The sequence below is a fragment of the Ranitomeya imitator genome, chromosome 9 (assembly GCF_032444005.1).
Source record: "Ranitomeya imitator isolate aRanImi1 chromosome 9, aRanImi1.pri, whole genome shotgun sequence".
Lineage (NCBI taxonomy): Eukaryota > Metazoa > Chordata > Amphibia > Anura > Dendrobatidae > Ranitomeya > Ranitomeya imitator.
In genome coordinates, this window is record NC_091290.1 from 104001149 (window position 1) to 104011531 (window position 10383).

The 10383-nt window shown below is 46.1% G+C and overlaps 2 non-coding genes across 2 annotated transcripts; both read left to right on the forward strand.

Annotated features, from left to right (window-relative positions):
• The first annotated feature begins 6675 nt into the window (after window positions 1-6675).
• TRNAL-UAA (transfer RNA leucine (anticodon UAA)) lies at window positions 6676-6757 on the forward strand. Its single transcript has one exon. It is a non-coding gene; the product is annotated as a tRNA-Leu (tRNA).
• Window positions 6758-7420: 663 nt separating this feature from the next.
• Window positions 7421-7492, forward strand: TRNAQ-CUG (transfer RNA glutamine (anticodon CUG)). The gene has a single exon. It is a non-coding gene; the product is annotated as a tRNA-Gln (tRNA).
• The last annotated feature ends 2891 nt before the right edge of the window (window positions 7493-10383 follow it).

Genomic DNA, 10383 nt, shown 5'->3' on the forward strand with positions numbered 1-10383 from the left:
TCACATCTAAGCAATGGAATTTACGTTCTTTATCGTTAGTAGGGTTGGAGCAAAAGGAGGGTAGGACTACCTCCTGAACCCTGTGAAATTTAGACGCAACTTTAGGCAGATATAGGGGATCGGGTTTCAATATGACCCTATCCTCCCTAACCTGCATGTATGGGGGATGTCTGGAGAGTGCCTGCAGATCACTAACCATTCTAGCAGATGTAAGAGCAACTAACAGGGCTGTTTTGATTGACAGGATTTTCACAGGAATAGTATCAATGGGCTCGAATGGGGCTATAGTTATGGCTGAGAGTACTAAATTTAGGTCCCATGGGGCTATCCTTTGTTTAATAATTGGTCTAGACCTGGTGACTGCTTTAAAGAATCTAGAAATCCAGTGATTACTGGCTAAATTAAGATTATATAACGCTCCCAGCGCTGACACCTGAACTCTAAGAGTACTTGTGGCCAAGCCCATTTCCAGGCCTTTTTGTAAAAATTCAAGAATCTGGTTAATACATGGTTCTTGGTCAATTTGAGCCCCTGAAAATGATAAAAATTTTCTCCATACCCTCACATAAATGCCCGTTGTAGAGGGTTTCCTACTTTTAAGGAGAGTATTTACCAGATTCTGAGAGAACCCTTTCCCCCTCAGTAAGGACCTCTCAAGTTCCATGCCGCTAGGTGTAAGTTGGCTACTTGAGGATGGAGGATTGGTCCCTGGGAGAGCAGACCTGGTAGCTCTGGAAGAATCCATGGTTGGCAGACAGACATCTTCCTCAGCCAAGGAAACCAAGCCCTCTTGGGCCAAAATGGAGCTATCAAGATTACCCGGGCCTTGTCCTCCCGAATCTTCCTCAGGACTAGGGGAATCAGATTTAGAGGGGGAAAAGCATACGCGAGCCTGAAGTGCCAAGATATCAGCAGAGCGTCCACAGCGTATGGGTTGTCTTTTGGATTTAGGGAGCAGAATTGGTGTAATTTTTTGTTCTCTCTGTTGGCAAAAAGGTCTATCTCCGGACAACCCCATAACTGAATGATCTGACTGAAAATGGCTGGATTTAACGACCACTCCCCCTGTCTGAGCATGTTGCGGCTTAGATAGTCGGCTTTGGTGTTGATACTTCCTTTTATATGAAGCGCCGTCAGGGAGAGAAGATGTACTTCGGCCACCTGAAAGATATGATTTGCGACCTCCATCAATGTACTGGATCGCGTGCCACCTTGACGATTAATGTAGGCCACAGTTACCCGATTGTCTGACAAAAGCCTGACGTGTCGACCCTGTAGGGGTACAAGGAATCTATTTAAGGCATGTTTTACTGCCAACAGTTCTTTCAAGTTGGAGGAAGAGTCCTGTTCAGACTGAGACCATAGTCCCTGAACCCAATCCTCCCCTAAGTGAGCCCCCCACCCTTTGGGGCTAGCGTCCGTAGTCAACACCCTAGATATGTGATTTATCCAAGGGACCCCCCTGTGTAGATTCGAAGTGTGAGTCCACCAACCAAGCGAATGTACAGTCTCCGCAGAAAGTGTGAATTTACTGTCGAGGTGAGCTTTTAGACGACGGGAATTGTGTAACACGTCCCACTGTAAAGCCCTCGTGTGGAACTGTGCCCAGAGAACTGCCGGGATGCAGGACGTAAGAGAACCCAAGATTGACATCGCACTTCTGACTGATACTAAGGGATTATTTATTGCCCTGGTGACCAACTGCTTAATCTTAGCAACTTTTGTGTCCGGCAGGCGACATTCCTGCTGACTAGAGTCAATAACATATCCTAGGAATTCTTGTACTTTTAGGGGCTGAAGGCGCGATTTTTTTTATATTGACCATCCAGCCCAATTTGTGTAACGCATCCATGACTTTCTGTAGTTGGTCTGTGCAATGCGACTCAGAATGACCCACAATTAGCAAATCATCCAGGTAAGGGACTATTAATATATCCTGTTCATGCAAGTGCGCCATAACCTCCACCATGATTTTTGTGAACACCCTGGGTGCAACTGCGACTCCGAACGTAAGTGCCCGATATTGAAAGTGTTCTACTGTGCCAGCTAGATAAACCGCCACCCTAAGAAATCTCTGATGATCAATATGAATTGGTACATGGTAATAGGCGTCTTTGAGATCTAAGACAACCATAAAACAGTGGTGAAAGAATAATTTTATTGCTGTCTTGACCAACTCCATTTTGAAGGAGGGTATCAACAGAAAATTATTCAGGCCTTTTAAATTAATAATGGTGCGATATGAACCATCAGGTTTTTTGACCAGGAACAGAGGGGAATAAAACCCCCTACCTTCCTCGCCTGCAGGGACTTTGACTAGAACATTCTTCTGTTGGAGCTCCCGGACCTCAGACTCCAGCGCCAACTGCTCTGTAGAGGAGGAACGAACAGGTGTTAACATAAATTTGTCCCGAGGAGTATGGTGGAAGTCTAAGGTTAGGCCTTTCTCCACAATGCCTAAAATCCATGGATTGTTTGTAATCCGCACCCAGGCTGGGTAGAAGGCCGAAAGCCTACCCCCCCCACCTGGTCCGCTAGTCATTGTGGTTTCTTAACCTCTCGTGAAGGATTAAACATAAATCCTCTACCCCTCCTTCTGCTGTTGTCATATCTAGTAGATTCTGTGTTGGAGTCTCTATATGGTCTTCTGCGGTTGGACCATCCTCTATTATAGTCCCGTCTGTAGAAGGGTCTTCCTAGGAAGGGAAAGCGTTTTTTATTATCCCCTGCTTTTTCCAATAGCTCGTCTAGTACTGGTCCGAACAAGTGAGCTCCTTCACAAGGAATGCTACATAATTTTGTTCTAGCTTGTAAGTCCCCTGGCCAGCATTTTATCCATAGCGCTCTCCTGGCTGCATTGGATAATGCCGAGGACCTGGCGGCCAACCTGACCGAATCTGCTGTCTGAAAGGAAGGCTGCGGCATCCTGGATTATGGGCATGGAGGACAATATTTCCGACCTAGGGACTTTATCTCTGAGCTGATCTTCGAGGTAACCCAACCATACCATCAAGGATCGAGCGGTACAAGTGGCTGCTATAGCTGGCCTCAAGGATCCCGTTGAAGTCTCCCAAGCTCCTTTACGGAAGATGTCGGCTTTCCTATCTAACGGGTCTTTCAAATTCCCCAAGTCGTCGAAGGGGAGAGACGTTTTTTTGCATGCCTTAGCGACTGCTGCATCCAGCTTCGGGACTTTATCCCATGAGGACGAAGCCGCTTCCTCAAAGGGATACCGTCTTTTAAAGGCTGGCGGAAGCGACCCCTTCCTTTCTGGTTTCTTCCATTCCTTTGAGATTAACGATTTGATTTTATCAATCACTGGAAAGGCTCTTCGGGATTTTCGCTCAATACCCCTGAACATAACATCCTGAATGGAACATTCCGACTGGGTATCTTCTATCCCCATTGTGCCGTTAACTGCTTTGACCAGATGGTTAACCCTATCTAGGGACAAACAGGCTCGAGTAGACTCCTGATCCTCAGAGGAGGAAGTAGACGGAAGAGACCCTGAGCTTAGCTCACCCGAGTCCGAATCTACCTCAGATAAAGGGGATGATCTTTTAGCTTCTGCTCCCCGAGACTTGGATCTCTCGGCACCTTTAACTTCCTGTCTCACCATCTCTCTTATTGTAGAGGTTAGATCAGGCGCCTCCTCCTCCAGTAAACGTTGAATACATATTTTACATAACTTTCTCAAATGCCCATCTGGAAGCGGCTCTGTACATTCGGCACACTGCCTATGTTTGGCTTTGGACAAACTTTTCCTCCCCTGATAGAGGAAAAAAGACAAGGGGAACACAATCATCACTAAGTGGACTTTCACGAAGCTCACTTACCCCGTCCAGTAATGAGTGGTACCGTAGATGGGGGGTCCTTCGTAGCCGGCAAATCCTTACGGCCTGAGGACTTTGGTATAGAGATCCGTGCCTCCTTAGCTCCACCAGCGCGGCTACTGCCACTAGACCGACGCTGGGAGCTTCTACGAGGCTTATCTGACTGCTGCTGCGGCTCCTGCTGCTGCAGCTGGCTGATAGTTCCTTCTGGCGACTCCATTATGGAATGGGTGAGGAACTCTGATCATCCCAGCTTGCCGCCTTAAATACCCCCAAGGTACCGCCTCCAGATGGGGGCCAGCAGGGAATCCCAGGTGGTCATTAATCGTCCGCCGCTGCGCTGCGCTACCCCTCCCCGAAGCCCCGACCGCTCCCGCAGCTGGGCGCCGCCATTAGCCAGAGATGACGCTACTGCGCATGCCCAGCCGCGTCATCCGGCCGCGCCGCTTGCCGCGTCATCCGGACACGCCCCCTTCAGGACGCGGCGGCAGCGCCAAGCCGACACGCGGACCAGGACGCCAGCAGACCCCCTCCGGACCAATGCCGCGTCCCTGCCCGGAACAGCGTGACTCCCGGGACCCCAAGTAGCCAAGCACCTCTAGGTACCTCTGCGCTGCGGACACCCGAGAAGCTAGCCTATGTCAGAGGCTGCTTCCTCCTGCTGCCACCTACACCGCGCAGTGCCCCTGCCGTGTGGTGCTTCCTGCCTCCTGGACGGGCCGAGGTAGGGGACCCCCGCTACCTGTACCGGGCCGCCAGGAGTGGGGAGTCTTCTTAACTTCGACCCTCTTCTCAGGGCCTGTCTGAAAGAGGTTCCGCTGTCAGGGACAGGAAACCAAACTGACGTGGGAGAGAGGTACCGCCCTTTTTATGTCTGTAGGTTTCCTGTCCCTGAAGGGCGGATCCCCTCTCTCGTTGTGCTGTCATGGCGACTGAATAAAATACAACGCAGCGTTTCCGCGCTGTATTTTCTGCACCATGGGCACAGCGGATTTGGTTTTCCGTAGGTTTACTTGGTACTGTAAACCTGATGGAACTCTGCTGCGAATCCGCAGCGGCCAATCCGCTGCGAATCCGCAGCGGCCAATCCGCTGCGGATCCGCAGCCAAATCCGCACCGTGTGCACATAGCCTAATTCTAAAGGTATGTGCACACGCTTCGGAAAATGCTGCGGATCCGCAGCAGTTTCATATGAGTTTACAGTTCAATCTAAACCTATGGGAAACAAAAATTGCTGTACACATGCTGCGGAAAAACTGCACGGAAACGCAGGGGTTTACATTCTGCAGCATGTCAATTCTTTCTGCGATCTCCGCAGCGGTTTTACAACTGCTCCAATAGAAAATCGCAGTTGTAAAACCGCAGTGAAATGCGCAGAAAAACCGCGGTAAATCCGCCATAAATCCGCAGCGGTTTAGCACTGCGGATTTATCAAATCCGCAGCGGAAAAATCTGCAGAGGAACAGAATACGTGTGCACATACCGAAACCCTAACCCTAACCCTAACCGTAACCCTACCTTATTGGAAAAAAAAAAATTCTTTATTTTTTTATTGTCCCTACCTATGGGGGTGACAAAGGGGGGGGGCATTTATTATTTTTTTTATTTTGATCACTGTGATAGATTATATCTCAGTGATCAAAATGCACTTTGGAACGAATCTGCCGGCCAGCAGATTCGGCGGGCGCACTGCGCATGCGCCTGCCATTTTGGAAGATGGCAGCGCCCAGGGAGAAGACGGACGGACCCCGACAGGATCGGTAAGTATGATGGGGTGGGGGGGAGCACGGGGGGGATCGGAGCGCGGGGGGGTGGACCGGAGCGCGGGGGGGTGGAACGGAGCACGGGGGGTGGAACGGAGCACGGGGGAGGTGGATCGGAGCACGGGGGGGTGGATCGGAGCATGGGGGGGTGGATCGGAATGCAGGGGGGTTGGATCGGAGCACATGGGGCGGACAAGAGCACAGGGGGAGCGGAGCACACGACGGAGCGGTGCATAGCACTGATCGGAGGACTGGGGGGGGCGATCGGTGGGGTGGGGTGGGGGTACATTAGTGTTTCCAGCTATGGCCGATGATATTGCAGCCGCGGCCATGGCTGGATTGTAATATTTCACCAGTTTTAATAGGTGAAATATTACAAATCGCTCTGATTGGCAGTTTCACTTTCAACAGCCAATCAGAGCGATCGTAGCCACGGGGGGGGTGAAGCCACTCCCCCTGGGCTAAACTACCACTCCCCCTGTCCCTGCAGATCAGGTGAAATTGAAGTTAACCCTTTCACCGGATCTGCAGGGACGCGATCTTTCCATGACGCCACATTGGCGTCATGGGTCGGATTGGCACCGACTTTCATGACGCCTACGTGGCATCATGGGTCGGGAAGGGGTTAAGGAGTGTTTCTAACCTAGCCATTGACTTGCATTATAAATATGGAGCAATTCTAAATGAAAAATATCAGAAGATAGATATGCTTATTTCAGTTAACCGCTTGGAATTTTTGGAAACTTGATATGGTTAAAAGACGCCAAAAGCCCGATCATATGAACAGCAAGTCTTTTTTTACATGGAAATGAATTTGTTCAATGTTTTCAGCATTTTCAGAGTAATTTTCAGGATGTTTTTGGAATGGACCCACTCCATATCCACCTTATGAAGAGGTCAAAGTCTTAAACTGTACATGGTTCCCATTGATGATGACTCGAAATCAGATTTTTACATTTTTACTGGGACCTAGAGTTTTGTTTCTATTTTCTGAGATATTTTCCAGAGGGATAATCACTGATCTTGATCATGGTGCTATAAGAAAAGGTGTGTGAATCTCTTCAAATGTTAATGTCTGAGTAGTTGTGGCCGAGTGGTTAAGGTGATGGACTTAAAATCCATTGTGGTTTCCCCGCGCAGGTTCGAATCCTGTCGACTACGTATATGTTCCTACAGCTTTATGACTGATTACCCGAGTAGATAAATTTATGTGTTTCCTTGTCTACCCCTATGACAGTGATATGCAAACTCTGGACCGGTGTTCAAGAATCAGACTGATTAGATTTTTGGATGTACATTCCATAAGCCGATCTGGTGCTACATCCCATGTGCGTCATGCCGCTAATCAAAAGAAGCACCGTGAGTGTGGCACCAGGTAACTGGTGCTTCTCCCGCTTTTGTCTAGCGGCCACAGACCATTGTTGTGGCAGATGTACTGGGACATGCACTTTGATTTGCAACAACCTTGAATTATCTCTTGGAAGAAACCTTTTACCACACAATGAAACATTTTTAGCGACTTCTGGATGAACAGCTTTCTAACAGTATAAGTTTTGCAATTAATTTTTTTCTTGCTCTTTTTCCAAGTAACAGATCTAGCACTCTTTTTACTAGTCACTTTTTATCAACATTTAAAACTATCCATGCTGAGATATCGTGGAACCCTTGGCACTCTTGTGGAATAAAAGTTTAGGAGATATTAATTTACCATTGTGTATTAATTGTAGATTTGCACTACAGCTTTAGAGCCTGTTTTCACCATGATTCATGAGTTCAATTGTGCTTTCCAGAACACAAAACTGCAGCCAAGTCTTTTTTGTGTGTGGTTCCATGGTGTAATGGTTAGCACTCTGGACTCTGAATCCAGCGATCTGAGTTCAAATCTCAGTGGAACCTGGGCAGTTTTTCGTACACATGTTTCAATTTTTCCACTGACACTGTGTTCTCCTGTTCCCAAGGTTTAACATAAAAAGAGAAAGTTAAAATCAACATACCAAAAGCCAAATAAAGATTTCAATGTTCCAAGCATACATGGAGTGATCACTGTGAGTTCTGTGGCCAAAGCTACCTATGAAGCAAGATTAATGAAACTTAAAACACCACCATTTTTGGTGGTGTTTTTCTAAAAATTGTTTTGGGCATCTTTTGAGTCTGTTTTTGAGGCTTTTCTTTACAGCTCACAAAATGCACCAAAAGTCACTTAGGAACCATTAAGGAGTGTTTCTAACCTAGACATTGACTTGTATTATAAGTATGGAGCACTTCTAAATGAAAAATACCAGAAGATAGATATGCTTATTTCAGTTAACCGCTTGGATCTTTTGGAAACTTGATGTGGTTAAAAGACGCCAAAAGCTCGATCATATGAACAGCAAGTCTTTTTTACATGGAAATGAATTTGTTCAGTGTTTTCAGCATTTTCAGAGTAATTTTCAGGATGTTTTTGGAATGGACCCACTCCATATCCACCTTATGAAGAGGTCAAAGTCTTAAACTGTACATGGTTCCCATTGATGATGACTCGAAATCAGATTTTTACATTTTTACTGGGACCTAGAATTATGTTTCTATTTTCTGAGATATTTTCCAGAGGGATAATCACTGATCTTGATCATGGTGCTATAAGAAAAGGTGTGTGAATCTCATCAAATGTTAATGACTGAGTAGTCGTGGCCGAGTGGTTAAGGTGATGGACTTGAAATCTATTGGAGTTTCCCCGCGCAGGTTTAAATCCTGTCGACTACGTGTATGTTTCTACAGTTTTTTGACTGATTACCTGAGTAGATAAATTCATGTGTTTCCTTGTCTACCCCCATGGCAGTGATATGCAAACTCTGGACTGGTTTTTTAAAAATCAGACTGATTTGATTTTTGGATGTACATTCCATAAGTCGTTCTGGCGTTACATCCCATGTGCGTCATGCCGCTAATCAAAAGAAGCACAATTAGTATTTTTTAATATCTCCATTATGACACAAGATAACAGCAGAGTAAATAAAATTATTGGCAATGGGAAATTGTGACGTTTGTGTATCTCTTCAGGCTTTGCATGTGTCGCACAACTGCTAAATATAGATACTAATTTTCTATCGTTAAACAAATAGTGTATTTTTTTATATCGCCTTCATAACACATATCAACAGCAGAGTAAGGAAAATTATTGGCACTGGGAAATTGTGATGTTCGCATTCCTCTGCAGGCTTTGCGCCACTCGCACAACTGTTAGATAAAGATACTCTATTGATTTAACCAATAGACATTTGGTATTTTTATATGGCCTTCATGACACACATTAACAGCAGCACAGCTGCTAGATAAAGATACACTATTTATTTATTCAATATAATTTTTTGGTTTTTTTTATCTCACCTTTATGACACATGCCAACAGCAGACTCAGGGAAAGTAATGGTAAATAGTGACGTTTGCATAGCTCAGCAGGTTTTGCACCAGTCGCACAACTGCTATTTAAATATTAGCTACTAGATGGTGACCCGATTCTAACGCATCGGGTATTCTAGAATATGTATGTAGCTTATTTATGAAGTTTTCAGAATAATGCAATTTATACACAGGATTTGACCAGCCAGGTGCGACCAATTAGCAAAGCGTGCTTCAAATTCAAATTCCGCGCCACTTCGCGGCCGGACTGCGCCTGTCACTGATTGTTCGTGGCCGGCCGGGAGTGACCAATTAGTGAAGCCAGGGCCTGCTCCAGGTTTTTGAGGGCCCTGGGCAAAAGAGTCTCAGTGGGCCCCCCTCTTTAACACATACCACGATTCATGATGCGCAGATGCAGCAGAGAAACATAGCACAGCTACGTAGTATATAACACAGCCCACATAGTATATAACACAGCCCACGTAGCATAAAGCAAAGCCATGTAGCATATAACATAGGCCACGAAGTATATAGCACAGCCCACGCAGTATATACAGTAGCACAGCCCACGTAGCATATAGCACAGCCACGTAGGATATAATACAGCCACATAGTATATAGCACAGCCACGTAGTATATTGCACATCCATGTAGTTTATAGCACAGCCTACGCATTATATAGCACAGCCCACATAGTATATAGCACCGCCACATATTATATAGCACAGCCATGTAGTATATTGCCCAGCCAAGTATATTGCTCAGCCACGTAGTATATAGCACAGCCCACATAGTATATAACACTGCCACATAGTATATAGCACAGCCATGTAGTATATTGAACATCCACGTAGTATATAGCAGAGGCCACATAGTATATAGCACAGCCCATGTAGTATATAGCACAGCCAATGCAGTATATAACACAGCCCACATAGTATATAACACAGCCCACACAGTATATAACAGAGAAACGTAGTATATTGCCCAGCTACGTATATTGCACAGCCACTTAGTATATAACACAGGCCATGTAGTATATAACACAGCCCACGTAGTATAAAACAAAGCCTCGTATATTGCCCAGCCACATATATTGCACAGCCACGTAGTATATAGCACAGCCCACGTAGTATATAGCACAGCCACATAGTATATAACACTGCTCACATAGTACATAACACAGCCACATAATATATAGCACAGCCACGTTGTACATAACACAGCCACGTAGTATATAGCACAGCCACGCAGTATATTGCACAGCCACACAGTATATTGCACAGCCACGCAGTATATAACACAGCCCACGCAGTATATAACACAGCCCATGCAGTATATAACACAGCCCATGCAGTATATAACACAGCCCATGCAGTATATAACGCAGCCCACGTAGTATCTAAC